The 14,495-nt window shown below is 37.0% G+C and overlaps 1 pseudogene; it reads right to left on the bottom strand.

Moving 5' to 3' along the window:
* Nucleotides 1-1,195: 1,195 nt before the first annotated feature.
* LOC125922457 (60S ribosomal protein L7a-like) overlaps nucleotides 1,196-14,495 on the bottom strand; it is a 133,389-nt pseudogene continuing 120,089 nt past the window's right edge.

The raw sequence follows: 14,495 nt of genomic DNA, 5'->3' as shown, positions 1-14,495 counted from the left end.
GCACAGTACTCAGAAGTACTTAATAAATTTACAAGTCAATTTACTGCTATTGTGTAGAAACTTGAAACAAGCTTCATTAAATTACTGAGGAAAAAGGTAAAGTCTATTGACCTACATTCCCAGACGTTTTGCCACTCATTTAAGAGACACTAAAACAATGATATGAGATTTATTTAACTATTCTCTCCTGCCACCATCATTCCCTAGAAAGATAATACTGATATACTGATAAGACATCAGTCTTACAGTTTTGTTTTGTTTTTTGTTTGTTTGTTTGTTTGTTTTTACAAAAAGTCATAACTTTTACAAAAGTCTTGGCTCTTGGAAAAATTTCAGGACCTGATTCTTAGGATTCAGTAGAAGAGAAAGAAAACGCTTCCTGTCCTCCTCCTCCCTGTATTCCTTGATATTCACATGTACACCTGATTTTCAAGGTTTGGTTGATAGTGGGTTGATTTCTTTAGATGTGCTTCCAACTCAGTAGATCAAACAACAGAGGGTCCATTTCCTAATTGAGGCTTATTTAACTGTGACATAGGGTAATGACAAGTTCCACAAGACTAGGCCCAGAGGAGTCTTCACACACTAGTTGGTTGTCCACATCTCTTTGTTCTGGCACATGAGTCTGGCAGACGTCTTCCCTGTGAGTCTCACTTTGTTTGCATTCGTGCTTCTGCTCCTTCATAGGACAAAGAGGTTTCGGTGGATTACAAGTTAAAGACATGGTGTATGCCGCTATTAGCTTTACTTTTATCCAATGAAGGGTCTCATTGAATGCCTCAGAAAACAGAATCAAAAAGGTATTTTGACTTCACTCATGTTTCATACCCACTATGTGGAAAGTACCATTTTTGTCAGTGTGGCCAAAGTAAGATATCTGTTAAAACAAGCCCATCACCAGGAACTGCAAATAGAATGCCTTGGAGATTTATTCAAAACACAAGGCACTGGCATCTCTGAAAAAGTATCTTCAGCAATAGGTCAATCAGGTACAGAAGGAAGGAGGAAAGAACATTTCAGGTGGAGTGAATTGTAAGCAGAAGGTCAACACAGTGTGGGGAGTATCTAAAGATAGATGCTCATTGGGGCCAAGGCTGGAAGTGTGCGAGCATGTTCTGAGACGCGGGTGGAGATGACCTGGCTGACTGAGTTGAGGGATTTGGGCTTTATCATAAACATAATGGAAAGATAGAGTTTAAGGCGTGTCTGTTATGGGATGGAGGCTGTTGGAGGAAGGATGGGAGGACTGGACGTGGGATGAGTGCTGACAAGTTTTTGAACAGATGTCTCTAGCTGGATGGTGGAGAACAAATAGAATGAGAGCCAGTACAGCTGGGGGCTTCTTCAGTTGTCTTGATGAGGAATGATTGTAGCTGGGACTCTGGTGGTGGTGCTAGAGGGAAGGAAGTGATGGATTAGATCTTTAAGGTTCTTTGTAGTTTCAAAAGTTTACCAAAAGACAAAGGAGAGTAATTTGGTGGGGAGTGGAAAAAAATGCTAAAGGAAAAGTAGAAATAATTATGATTTGGGGGGGGGGATGTGGAAGGAAGTTCTGGTTATTAATATGAAGTTTCTTATCTCTAATGCACAGGGGTAAAATGATATAATTTGTTTTAGGAAACCTGGAAAAAAGAACTATCCAACTCAAACCAGTTTATATCCAACATATTACACTGAGAAATTAAGATTAATGGAGTCTTTCTTTGTAGACAGTTAGTTTTATGTTCCTTATATGATTAGGCCAAGGAAGATAAATTTTGGTCTTTTTATAGTCTATTTATAGCAAAAGATATGGTCTATTTATAGCAATAGATTTAATTGGAATACTTCATCAAAATGGCAGATTTTTTTTTTCTGAATTCTTTGCTTAGAACATGATGCAGAGATACAACTGGTGAAATCACTCCTATTTGACCCATAGCGTTAATGAAAATTCAAAGTTGAGAAGCTTGTATAATTTGGTCTACAGGGTACTGACATGTGTTCACCATATGGTCTAAGTTGTTTACGGTTACGTTATTTAAACCACAGCAAAAATAGTAGCAACAACAAAGTACTTGTGCATTTGCCTTTTTTTTCCCCTAAGTGCAAAGGAATTTTTCTCTTGATAGAAAGCATTTGCTCTGGCTGACAAGTCTTAATCAGTTTTTGGTCATCACTTGGTTCAGACCTTGTGCCTAAAAAGTACTTGGGAGTTTCCTACAGGGAACTGATTCCAGGACTTGGACCCTGAGGGGCACAAGGAAGCATGTTCTATTTCTTTCCAGAAAATTCCAAGGTCATCCTATCTTTTTCAAACTTTTACTTAAAATGTACCTGTTGAAAATGTAAGCTTTTTGTTATTCTCCTTTTAAAAAAAATTTTAATGTTTATTTATTTTTGAGAGAGAGAGAGAGAGAGAGAGAGAGTGAGTAGGGGAGGGACAGAGAAGGAGGCAGACACAAAATCCAAAACAAGATCCAGGCTTGAGCTGTCAGCATAGAGCCCGACGTGGGGCTCAAACCCACAAACTGTGAGATCATGACCCTAGATGAGGTTGGATGCTTAACCGACTGAGCCTCCCAGGTACCCCATATTCTTCCTTTTTTTAAAAACGTTAAAATGTACATGATTTCATCCTCCTCTCCCCTCCTCCCCATTCATTGCAGAAAATCACACTCATGCTTCTGGTCAGAGGACCTGTAAGACAATGGCAGGAACAATCTTTAGTTCTTTGTTCAAAAGATGTTAGTTGGTCTTTCACAGTTGCCACAGTTACTCTGCAGTCAGAGCTCCCCTGCTTTGTCTGTGACCCCAAGAAGTAATTTTGTTTTTAACTTTAACTCCAGCCTAGTTCACAGACACTGTTATATTAGTTTCAGGTGTACAATATAGTGATTCAATACTTCCATACATCACCCAGTGCTCATCGTGACAAGTGCACTCCTTAATACCCATCACCTACTTTACACATCCTTCCACCCACTTCCCCTCTGGTAACCATCAGTTTATTCTCTACAGTTAAGAGTCTGCTTCTTGGATGGCCTCTCTTTATTATCTTTTTCCCATTTGCTCATTTGTTTTGTTTCTTAAATTCCACATATGAATGAAATCATATGGTATTTGTCTTTCTCTGACTGACTTATTTCACTTAGCATACTCTATAGCTCCTTCCATGTATTGCAAATGGCAAGATTTCATATATGTATATCACATCTTCTTTATCTAGTCATTAATTGGTGGACACTGGGCTGCTTCCATAATTTGACTTTTGTAAATAATGCTGCAAGAAACATAAGGTTGCATGTACCCCTTCAAAGCTGTATATCCGTATCCTTTGGGTAAATACGTAGTAGTGCGATTGCTGGATTGTAGGGTAGTTCTATTTTTAACTTAAACATTTCTTTAACGTTTATTTAAAAAAAATGAGAAAGAGAGAGAGTGAGCAGGGGAGGGACAGAGAGAGAAAGGGAGACAGAATCCCAAGCAGGCTTCACATCATCAGCGTGGAGCCTGATGTGGGGTTCCAACCCATGAACTGTGAGATCATTACTTGAACTGAAATCAAGAGTCAGACACTCAATGGACTGAGACACCGAGGCACCAGGCACCGCTCTATTTTTAAGTTTTGACAGGAAATTCCACACTGTTTTCCACAGTGGCTGTGTCAGTTTACATTCCTACTAACCGTGCAAGAGGGTTCCTTTTTTTCCACATCACCAACACTTGTTTTGTGCGTATGTGTGTGTGTGTGTGCGTGTTTAAGTTTATTCATTTAGTTTTAGAGATAGAGAGCATGAGCGGGGGAGGGGCAGAGAGAGAATCTCAAACAGGCCCTGTGCTCCACATTGAGCCTGATGGGGGGCTTAATCTTGCAGACCATGAGATCATGACCCGAACTGAAATCAAGAGTCAGCCGCTTAACCAACTGAGCCACCTAGAACCCCTTTGTGTTTTTGATTTTAGCCATTCTCACAGGTGTGAGGTGATGTCTCATTGTAGTTTTGATGTGAATTTCCCTGCTGATGAGTGATTTAGCATCTTTTCATGTCTATTGGCCATCTGGATGTCCTCTTTGAAGAAATATCTGTTCATGTCTTCTGCTCATTTTTTAACTGGATTATTTGTTTTATGGGTGTCTGAGGTGTACAAATTCTTTATATATTTTGAATACTAACCCTTTACCAGATATGTAATTTGCAAATACCTTGTCCCATTTCATAGGTTGCCGGTTGTGTTTTAGTTTTGTTGATTGTTTCCTTTGTTGTCCAAAACCTTTTTATTTTATTTATTTATTTATTTATTTATTTAGTAGGGTTCATATCCAGCACAGAGCCCAGTGCAGGGCTTGAACTCATGACCCTGAGATCAAGACCCGATTTGAGATCAAGAGTTGGGTGTTTAACTGACTGAGCCACCCAGGCACCCAGAAGCTTATTTTAATGTAGTCCCAGTTGTTTATTTTTGCTTTTATTTCCCTTGCCTCAGGGTAAACATCTAGAAAAATGTTGCTCAATGTCAGAGAAATTACCGCCTGGGCTCTCTTCTAGGATTTTTATGGTTTCAGGTCTCACATTTGGGTCTTTAATTCATTTTGAGTTTATTTTTGTGTATGTTTTAAGAAAGTGGTCCCGTTTCATTCTTTTGCATATAGCTGACCAGTTTTCCCAGCACCATTTGTTGAAGAGATTGTCTTTTTCCCATTGGATATTTTTTCCTGCTTTGTTGAAGATTAAGTGACCATATAATTGTGCATTTATTTGTGGGTTTTCTGTTCAGTTCTATTGATCTATTTTGTGCCAGTACCATATATTTTGACTGCGACAGCCTTGTAGTATAACTTGGAGTCTGGAATTGTGATCCTTCCTGCTTTGCTTTTCTTTACTCAAGGAGTGATTTGACTCTCCTTTGTTATACATTAATTCTTTCAAAGACCTTGGATAATGTTATGAGATATTCATTTAAGAACCTCCTATCCTCCCACCCCCCCAAAACATGCAACTATATAATACCCTAAAATCATGCATGGGACATGTCCAAGGAACTGGATGAGGGGGTATAGAATACCCAAGATTAAATCTCTGAGGCTAAAATTTTCATCAGTTCCCTTGTAAACATACATTTGTGGTCTGAGATATTATGGACTGAAATTCATACCTACAAATTTATCTCATTTATAATCTTCTCAGCCAATTTCCACCTCTCCTTTGGAGAATGCCTTTTCTTCACTGAAAGGTAATTTGAAATAATAGATGTGGGTGGAAAGATTATTCTTATTTCATTAGTGGTTTGATTACTGTACTCATGAAGTCATTAAAATTTTTTAAATTTCTGAATGCAATTTTTACAGTCTTATGTAATCTGGCCCTTAAGTTTCTTCTTTTTTTGAAGTCTTATATGGACAGTGACATGTTTATACAAATGTTTTCTTCCAGTGATGTTTTTCAGGAAGGAGAAGTTCTATAAAGCAGAGCTTTTTTTTTTTTTTTTTTTTTTTTTTTAAGTGGGCTCCATGCGCAATGTCATGCCCTGAGGTCAAGAGTCCGAAGCTCTATTGACTGAGGCAGCCAGGTGCCCCCAAAGCAGAGCTTCTTAAATTTGCAGCATAGCAGGGCTCTCCAGACTTTTCAAAAATGCAAATTCCTACATTCCACTTTAGATCCACTAAACCAAACTATTGCAGGTAGGGGTGGTGGGGAGGTGGTGTTAGAGTTTGCATTTTTTTGTTTGTTTTAAGTACGCTTTATGCCCAATGTGAGGCTTGAACTCATGAGATCAAGAGTCCCATGCTTTACTGACTGAGCCAGCCAGGCACTCCTACTAGAGTTTGCATTTTTAAAATGCTTCCCAAGTGATTCTGGTGTAACCATTCACTCATTTATGGACTGCTTTTAGGTGTCCTGTAAGCATTTTCTTGGACTGAATTAATTTACTTGGAAATCCTTTATCTTTGGAAGTGAAACCATTTTAGGATGCTGTAATGGGCTCAATTTTGTCCCCTTTGAAACTCATACGGTGAAGTCTTAACCTCCAGTAACTCAGAAAGTAAACATATTTGGAGATAAGATCTTTAAATAAATGATTAAGTTAAAAGGAGGCCATTAGAGAGAGGTCCTAATTCAGAATGACTGGTATCTGAACAAGAGGAAGAGACACCGGGGTGCCAGGTACATGGCCCTGAAAGCTGAACTCAGAGCACTGTGATCTTGGATTCTAGCCTCCAGAACTGAGAGAAAGTAAATTTCTGTTATTCAGAGATACCCAGTCTGGGATACATTATTATAGCAGCTTTAGCAAATTACTGTAGATGTCATGTACCATTGGGAAGAGCCATGTAGTAGCAAAAATATAGTCTTTAATTTGGGTGTTACTCACAATGTTAATTTAAAAAAATTTTCAAAATCTATCAGAGGGCACCTAGGTGGCTCAGTCAGTTAAGTGTCCGACTTTGGCTCAAGTCATGACCTCACAGTTCATGAGTTAGAGCCCACATCAGGCTCTACACTGACAGTGCAGAGCCTGCTTGGGATTCTCTCCCTCTCTCTTTGCCCTTGTCCTTCTTGCTCTCTCTTTCTCTCTTTCTCTCTCTCTCTCTCTCTCCCTCTCTCAAAATAAATAAATAAACTTTAAAAAGTAAAAATCTATCAAGAATTAAATCTATTCCTATTGAGTTCCCAAGTATACCATTATGATAGAGTGGGATTAAACATTTAAAAAATGTGTCAAAGCGTATTATGAGTTTTGACCTTAAATTTGAGAAATTAAATTGGAAACCCACTTTTATTTATTTATTTACTTATTTAGAGAACACACATGCAGGAAGGGGATACACAGAGAGAGAGAGAGAGAGAGAGAGAGAGAGAATCTTAAGTAACCTCCATGCTCATCTGGACACAGGCTCGATCCCATAACCCTGGGATCATGACTTGAGCTGGAATCAAGAATTAGATGCTCAACTAAATGAGCCATCCAGGTGCCCTGCAAATCCACTTTTAAAGATTGACCATGATAGCTTAAACAATTGACTGTGGCTTGCTGAATTCAGATACCTATTGAAGGCATAATTATATAAATTTACTAGTATGTAATGTAGCATGGTATAATTCTTGATACAGCCAAGAAAAAAAAAGCCATATCTCAATGCTATGAACAAATAGATAGATATAAACTACTCACTTTGTCAGCAGATTATAATCTTAATAGAAGCTGAGAGAATAATGTATGTACCAGGATAAGGTGCTAGGTTCCTTGAAAAGAAGTATGATTGACTTTGTAATGATAACTTCTTGGGACCTAGTATCATGTTCTGGGTTGCTGTTAATTATTTCAGGCAGAACTTTTGTAAGATATTCTTCCCATTCTCTCTTTTTTCCTCTCCTAAGTACTTCCAAAATCACTGTACTTTTTTTTTTTTTAATGTTTATTTATTCTCGAGACAGAGACAGAGTGTGAACAGGGGAGGGGCAGAGAGAGAGGGAGACACAGAATCTGAAACAGGCTCCAGGCTCTGAGCTGTCAGCACAGAGCCTGACACGGGGCTCGAACCCACGAACTGTGAGATCATGACCTGAGCTGAAGTCAGACACTTAACCAACTGAGCCACCCAGGTGCCCCATGTACTTTTGACAGCATATAAATTTATTACTTACTACGATCGTTATAAATACTTGTTCATGATCCTTAGAAACTGTAAATTCCATGAAGGTAAGACGTCTACTTCTTCCTCCAGGCATTGCTCTCTACAATATCTGGCACATTTTAGATACACAGTAAGTATTTGTTTCATAAATAAAGGTCAACTGAAACAAATATAATTTATTATACTTGACTAAATAATATACTAAATAAATAAATATGCTAAATTTACTAAATAAATAAATCATATACAATTAGTAAAATCTTTATCAATTTAATCGAGTATAATTATGAAAAATACTGTGAAAAGCTTTTTGAGTTACTGAATATTCAGTGACAACTGTAGGTAGCTAAAAGATAAATTATATGAAAATAAACCAAGAATTATCAAAAGGTTGAAGAAAATTACATAAAGAAAGCAGCAAATTTTAAGGAAATTTCTAAGGGAATAAAAGATTATATTATATTTGCTAACTTAAATTGGATTTCTTTTTATGTTATTAGAACATCAACTTCATACAATTTGAAGAGAGAACATCAAAGAGCACTTCAGGGGGTTTGATTCAATGTTTTTTTTTCTATTTTTCTTTCCTTTAGTTATTTTTATTTTTTATTTATTTTAAAAAAAATTTTTTTTAACATTTTTATTTATTTTTGAGACAGAGAGAGACAGAGCATGAATGGGGAGGGGCAGGGAGAGAGGGAGACACACAATCGGAAGCAGGCTCCAGGCTCTGAGCCATCAGCCCAGAGCCCGACGCGGGGCTCGAACTCACTGACCATGAGATCGTGACCTGAGCTGAAGTCGGACGCTTAACCGACTGAGCCACCCAGGCGTCCCCTTTAGTTATTTTTAAAATGCTAGTGAATGAAGATATAGTCCATACAAATCATAGATCATAATTTTCTTTGTTAAGCTTAAAAATTTTCATTTAAATAAATGATTTAAAAAATCATTTATACATCACATGGTTCAAAGTTCAAAAGACACAAAACACGATATATTGAAAAATCTCTTTCCCACTTTGTTCCTCAGACCCTTAGTTCTCCTTATCAGGAGCAAGTAAAGCTACCAATTTCTTATTTATTCCTTCATAGATTTTATGTATTCACAAGCAATGATATATCTATATCATCTCCATCTACTTTAAACATAGATGATAGTACACATTATTCTTAACACTTGATTCAACAATCGTTTTTGGATATCATTTAAGATATATCAGAATGCAAATTATCTTGCCACCTCCTCTCTTACCCCCACGGTTCACACTAGTGTTCATCTCTTGATTTTATTAAAGCAGTAGATACCTAACAAACAGGTCAACTGGAGTGATCCTTAAAAAAAATTCAGATCATGTCCGTTCATCTGTTCTGGACCCTTTGATGGCTTCCCATCACACTAGGAGTGAAAGTGACGTTGTTTACGCTGGTGTAAAAGTGTCCTGTGCACTTTTCCCACTACATCTCAGATTTCATCCCACACCTCTACATAGTTATATACATATGTCTCCCCTCATCCTTTATATAGCTGCCACACCAGCCACCTGGCCATACCTTAAATGTGCCATCTCAGGGACTTTATATGGGAGCTGTATTGCTTGGTGGTTCTTTCTCCAGATATCTGCATGGCTAACTTCCTTTCTTCTTTCAGATCTCTGCCGAAATTCCACCTTAATATAGATAACTTCCATGACTGTCTTAAGTAAAAGAGCAGCAATCTGGGCCACTACCTATCCCCCTTACGTTGTTTGGTTTGACCCCATTTGACATAATTTATTTGTTTATTTTTGGTATCCCATGTAAGAAGGAGCTTTGTCTTGTCCAATTTGTATCTTCTTTGTTTAGAAAACAGTTGGTGCTCAATAAGCTTTTGTTAAATAAATAAAATCAATCAATAAATCAATAAAATAAACAAATGAGTCACCATATTAGTACATAAATATGTACCCGATTCTTTTTTAATGGTTACATAGTATTCCATTGGTGCATGGAAGGATGCCATTGGTGCCTGTACCTTAATATATATATATTTTTTAATTTTTTTTAATGCTTATTTATTTTTGAGACAGGGAGAGACAGAGCATGAACTGGGGAGGGTCAGAGAGAGGGAGACACAGAATCTGAAACAGGCTGCAGGCTCTGAGCAGTCAGCACAGAGCCCGACGCGGGGCTCGAACTCACGGACCGCGAGATCATGACCTGAGCCGAAGTCGGCCGCTTAACCGACTGAGCCACCCAGGCACCCCTGTACCTTAATATATTGAACTAGCCTCCAACTAAGGGATATTTAGGTTGTTTTTAATCTTTTGGTAAAAGGACAATACTGCAAAGAATAAGCTTTTACATACCTCTTTTTCTAAATATTTGACTGATGTATATGTCTGGGATAATTTCCTAACAGTAGAAATAGTAGGTCAAAGTAATGTGCTTTTGTGACTTTATTAGCTATTCCTAAATTGTCTTCCATGGAGATTATAGCAATACATAATCTCATCAGTCATATGTGAGTGTCTATTTCTCCACATCTTCAACATGTGTTAAATAGTCCATATTCACATCACATGACTTCTTTCCTAAGAAGATTATCCTATTCCCAAAAGTTGAATGAATTTCGAGGGACATATGGAAAAATAACATCTTCCTAATTAACTTCCTAAAAAAGGTGAAATAAGTAGAGTAAGGATGAACATGAAATGACACATCACATTAAACGAAAATCTGAGGAAGCTGATAATTAAATGAAAACATAATAGTCGCAGAATTATTGGAAATACTTACCAACATAAACTTCATGCAAATAGTATACCAGGAATGGGCAGAGATTATATTTTTACTTAGTGTTACCACCTCATTCAGGGTGAGAGTTTTTCTCTAGGTCACAGTTATTAGTTTAATTTTCATTCAGTTTTAGTTTTTATTCCCTACCCCCAAATTTGAAGTGGACTTTGAGAGAATCAGAGTTTCTTTCTTGGATTTTTTGCTTTAGTCATACACCAGCAGACTTTCTCAACTGTCATTCTCCGGGAGAATGAAGCTCCAATTAACTAAGGTGGTGGCTAATGAACTTTTCTATAAAGGACCAGGTAGTAAATTTTTTTGACTTTGAAGGCCATGTGGTTTTTATTCACAAAAACTTTATTTACAAAAACGAGTGGGCAACTGATTTTGCCCATACGGCTGCAGTTTGTCAACACCTTACCTTCGACATCAATTAATGTAACAAATGAGCTTATTTTCTATGCAATTAGAATGGCACTAGCTATCTATTACCAGTGGGGAAATTAGCAAATAGTCATGCAACTAATCTTCTGTATGGCTAATTCTTTTGCAAACCATAGACACCAAAGTCTGTGGGATCTAGAAAACCATCTTGTAATTGATGTCAACTGGTCCCTTTGAAACCTAAAAGCTGTGTCTCAGAAAGTGGCAGGCAGTGGTCCATGAAGCCCTCTTCATCTCTATTTAGCATCTTTAATCTGTGGCTTCTTTGAATCCACCTTGCCCCAATTCCTGAAGTCTGGTTTAAAGCACATATATTTCTACCTCTTGTGTTCTCTAATTCCCTAGTTTAGTCTGGATTTATGTTCTCATAGCTCAACTGATGCCAACAGTATTTTTAAATAAACATAGCCCCACTTATAGTTTGTGTAAGCTTTCTCCAGTGGGTAGAAAATGAAGGGATGGAGCGCTGGATGTATTTCTCACTCTAGGGGAGGTGACATGTGATTTCTGGAAGAAAATCGAGGCCCAGAAGATTAATGACCCAAATGCAGTAACATAGCATGTAGGGTCCGGTCCAAGCACATAGGTTGGACACTGAAGAGTCACTTCTGGATTATGTAGGGCAAGATTAGTCTAGCCTGAGATTGAGAAAATCACAGCTCATTTGGTCCACATTTTCCTTTCCATTTTTATTTTCTGCAAGCCTTCTAGAATTTTCCTTATACTTTTATATCTTTTTTCAGAAGGATTTAAGATTGAAAGAGGAAAAAGTTAAAACCTCATCTAGTCAGTCTAGTTTCTGATTAGCTCTTCAAATAATAGATTAAGTTTGAGAGAAGCTCAAAACCATTGAGTAAAGTTGGCTTTTGCATTATTTGTAAACTTTAGTTATTCTTTCTCTATTTCCAGGTAGTACAAATAATGGATTGTTAGTTTTACTTTTAGAAAAATTTACTTCACTTTGCAAGTGATTACACAATGATTATTTTATTTGGGTGGATAAATGCAGAGGTAGCATTTTGAACCTATCTGTGTATTTTATCACTGTCATGAATGCTTGAAATACAAAGGTTTTCTTAGGAATAGAGTGACCCAGATTTCCTGTCCATGGCCTTTCTTCCCAAATCAGGTCAAAGAGAAATAAAATACTTTAGCCTTTAATCAGTTAAAATACTGATAGTTGGGAAAATAACAAACAGTAGCTTGTTTTCCTGCCTATTGTAAAGCAAAATAAAATGTTTACTTGTTGGAAACACTATATCTTCTTTGAGTGTCTCTCTCCCTCTTTGTCCTATCTTTTCCTTTTTCTTGATGGAATTTTTCTCTTATCTGAGCAAACATTTTTCTTTGTCTGACTCTTATTCTCTGAGTGGGCATGACAGCGACACATTAACTCCAACATGGGTCTGACTATTTCAAGAGTAGGAGTTTGAAATACATACAATTCTTTTCCACCATATTTCTCCAATTCTTAGCTCCCCTTGACTGCCTTTTAAACACGTTGCAAAATGAGAAACCTGTTGAAAAAAACAAACAAACAAAAAAAAAACAACAAAAAACCCAGCTAATTCTTTTAGAGATGTACAAGGAAAAGCTATGAAGAGAAGCAAGTTTCTTTCTTTAGCATGTGGCTGCTTGAAAGTTGCTACTAAATCAAGAGGGCCTTTATGCCATATGATTAGAGTTTGAACAAAGCTTATTTTTAACATTCTCATTAGGAAATATACATAAGGGACCCAAATCTATTTATAATTTTCAGAGGGCATGCAGAAATTTAAACTTCCATTAATTGCACACATCAAAACAGGAGGCTTATGTGATGGGTACATTTCATGTACTTTACAAACTCTTTATCCAGAATCCAGAATGGGAAGCTGTGAGAATAGGATTTTTTGAGAATACCTTTCAGTCTCTAGAAGATTTAGAAGTTTCTTATTCAATTTATTATTACTCTAGCTATAAACCAGAAATGATAGAACACTTAGACCAACTAAAAGATGGAAAGTTTGTTAAAATATTCTTGGGGCTGGCTCAGTTGGAGGAGCATGTGACTCTTCATCTTGGAGTCATGAGTTCCAGCCCCACCATGGGTGTAGAGATTACTTAAATAAATAAATAAACCTAGAAAAATGCTGCCCTTGATAGGAATAGTTTAAAATATGTTATGTATCTAAGACAGTTTACTTACGACCTATATGCAAACATGAAATGAAAACATTCTTATTTTCAGTGTTACACAATGACGGTTGTAGCAGTACAGAAGCAACTCGAATTAATTTGGTAGATTGGTTATGCTCTAAGTGACACAATAATAGCCTAGGGATTTGGCAGTTATTCTAGTAAACATGTTAGGGAGATTTTATTTCATGTCTCTGCTTTCCCATCTGGCCTGAAATGTTCTTAATTCATTGCTAAGTGCTTCCCATTCCCACTCATTCAATATAATGTAAAATGAGTTAAGGGACTGAACTGGACAGCAGCCAAGTATTTTGAACCATGTTGTAGACTTTCCTGCTTTCCTGAAAACCTTATCAAGTAAACCTGAAGGTCTGAGGGAATATCAATACTTTATAATAATAATGGCTAGCCTTTTTGAGCAACTACCTTAAGCAGTGAATTATACATTTGATATACATTGTATCTTATCCATTCATCAATTCAGCAAAGGTCTTTTTATCTTCTTCTTCTTCTTCTTCTTTTTTGAGAACATCAAGGCTCAGAGAAATTAATTAATTTGCTAAAAAGACACAAAGGAAGATTGGAGTAGATTCAAACCCAGATCTATTTGTCCTTAAAGTGTATGCTCTGTCCTTTTCTAACTCAATGTGTCCCCCCACTTTTTTTTTTGAGAGAGAGAAAGGATGCAATAAATGAGGGAGAGAGAGAGAGAAGCAGGGCTCACCCAAAGCGGGGCTTGAGCTCACCCAATGTGGGACTTGAACTCACAAACTGTGAGATCATGACTTGAGCTGAAGTCAGTTGCTTAACAACTGAGCCACCCAGGCACCCTCACTGTGTCCTGGGAGACTTCTTGGTTAACTTTGCTAAACAATATGTTGACAATAATATGCATATCTACCTATGATAGGGAACTGCTTTTATTAACTCTTGCTTGAGAGCAAAACATATAAGGCAGGGACAAATAGAGATGAATTGAGTCTTTTACATATTAGAACTCGATAGACAAAAGCATTATAGACCTAAGCTATGATTCTTACTAAAGGCATGTTAGGTATCTTTGGCAGTATTGTGGATTCCTTTCTGTCACTACAAGGCTACCAGTATTGATTGTGATGATTTAATATCTCTTTACAACTACAGAAAATTTCACTTTTAGGGGAAAAAAAAGTAAGCAGAATGGCCCCTTTTCCAAATGCTTACACACTATGAATTTGCATGGTACTAGGATCAGAAGTTTATAAAGACTCACGCCATTGTAAACCATGTTGCCTTGGAGAACTTCAAAATTTGTGTTTTAAACCCCACTGAAGCACAGATAGCATTTTCAGTTAGTGCAAGCAATTCAAAATTTCAACCTTAAGTCTATGAAAATATGTAGTGTTCTTTCTATTTCATGCTTATTCAGTTACAAAAGCAGTAATACAGTTAATTATAGTTTGCACCATCATGTGTTAAGACAGTTAAGTCTTATACAT

The sequence above is a fragment of the Panthera uncia genome, chromosome B1 (assembly GCF_023721935.1).
Source record: "Panthera uncia isolate 11264 chromosome B1, Puncia_PCG_1.0, whole genome shotgun sequence".
Classification (NCBI taxonomy): domain Eukaryota; kingdom Metazoa; phylum Chordata; class Mammalia; order Carnivora; family Felidae; genus Panthera; species Panthera uncia.
Note: the sequence above shows the minus strand (reverse complement) of the source record. Positions and strands in the feature narration are given on the sequence as shown.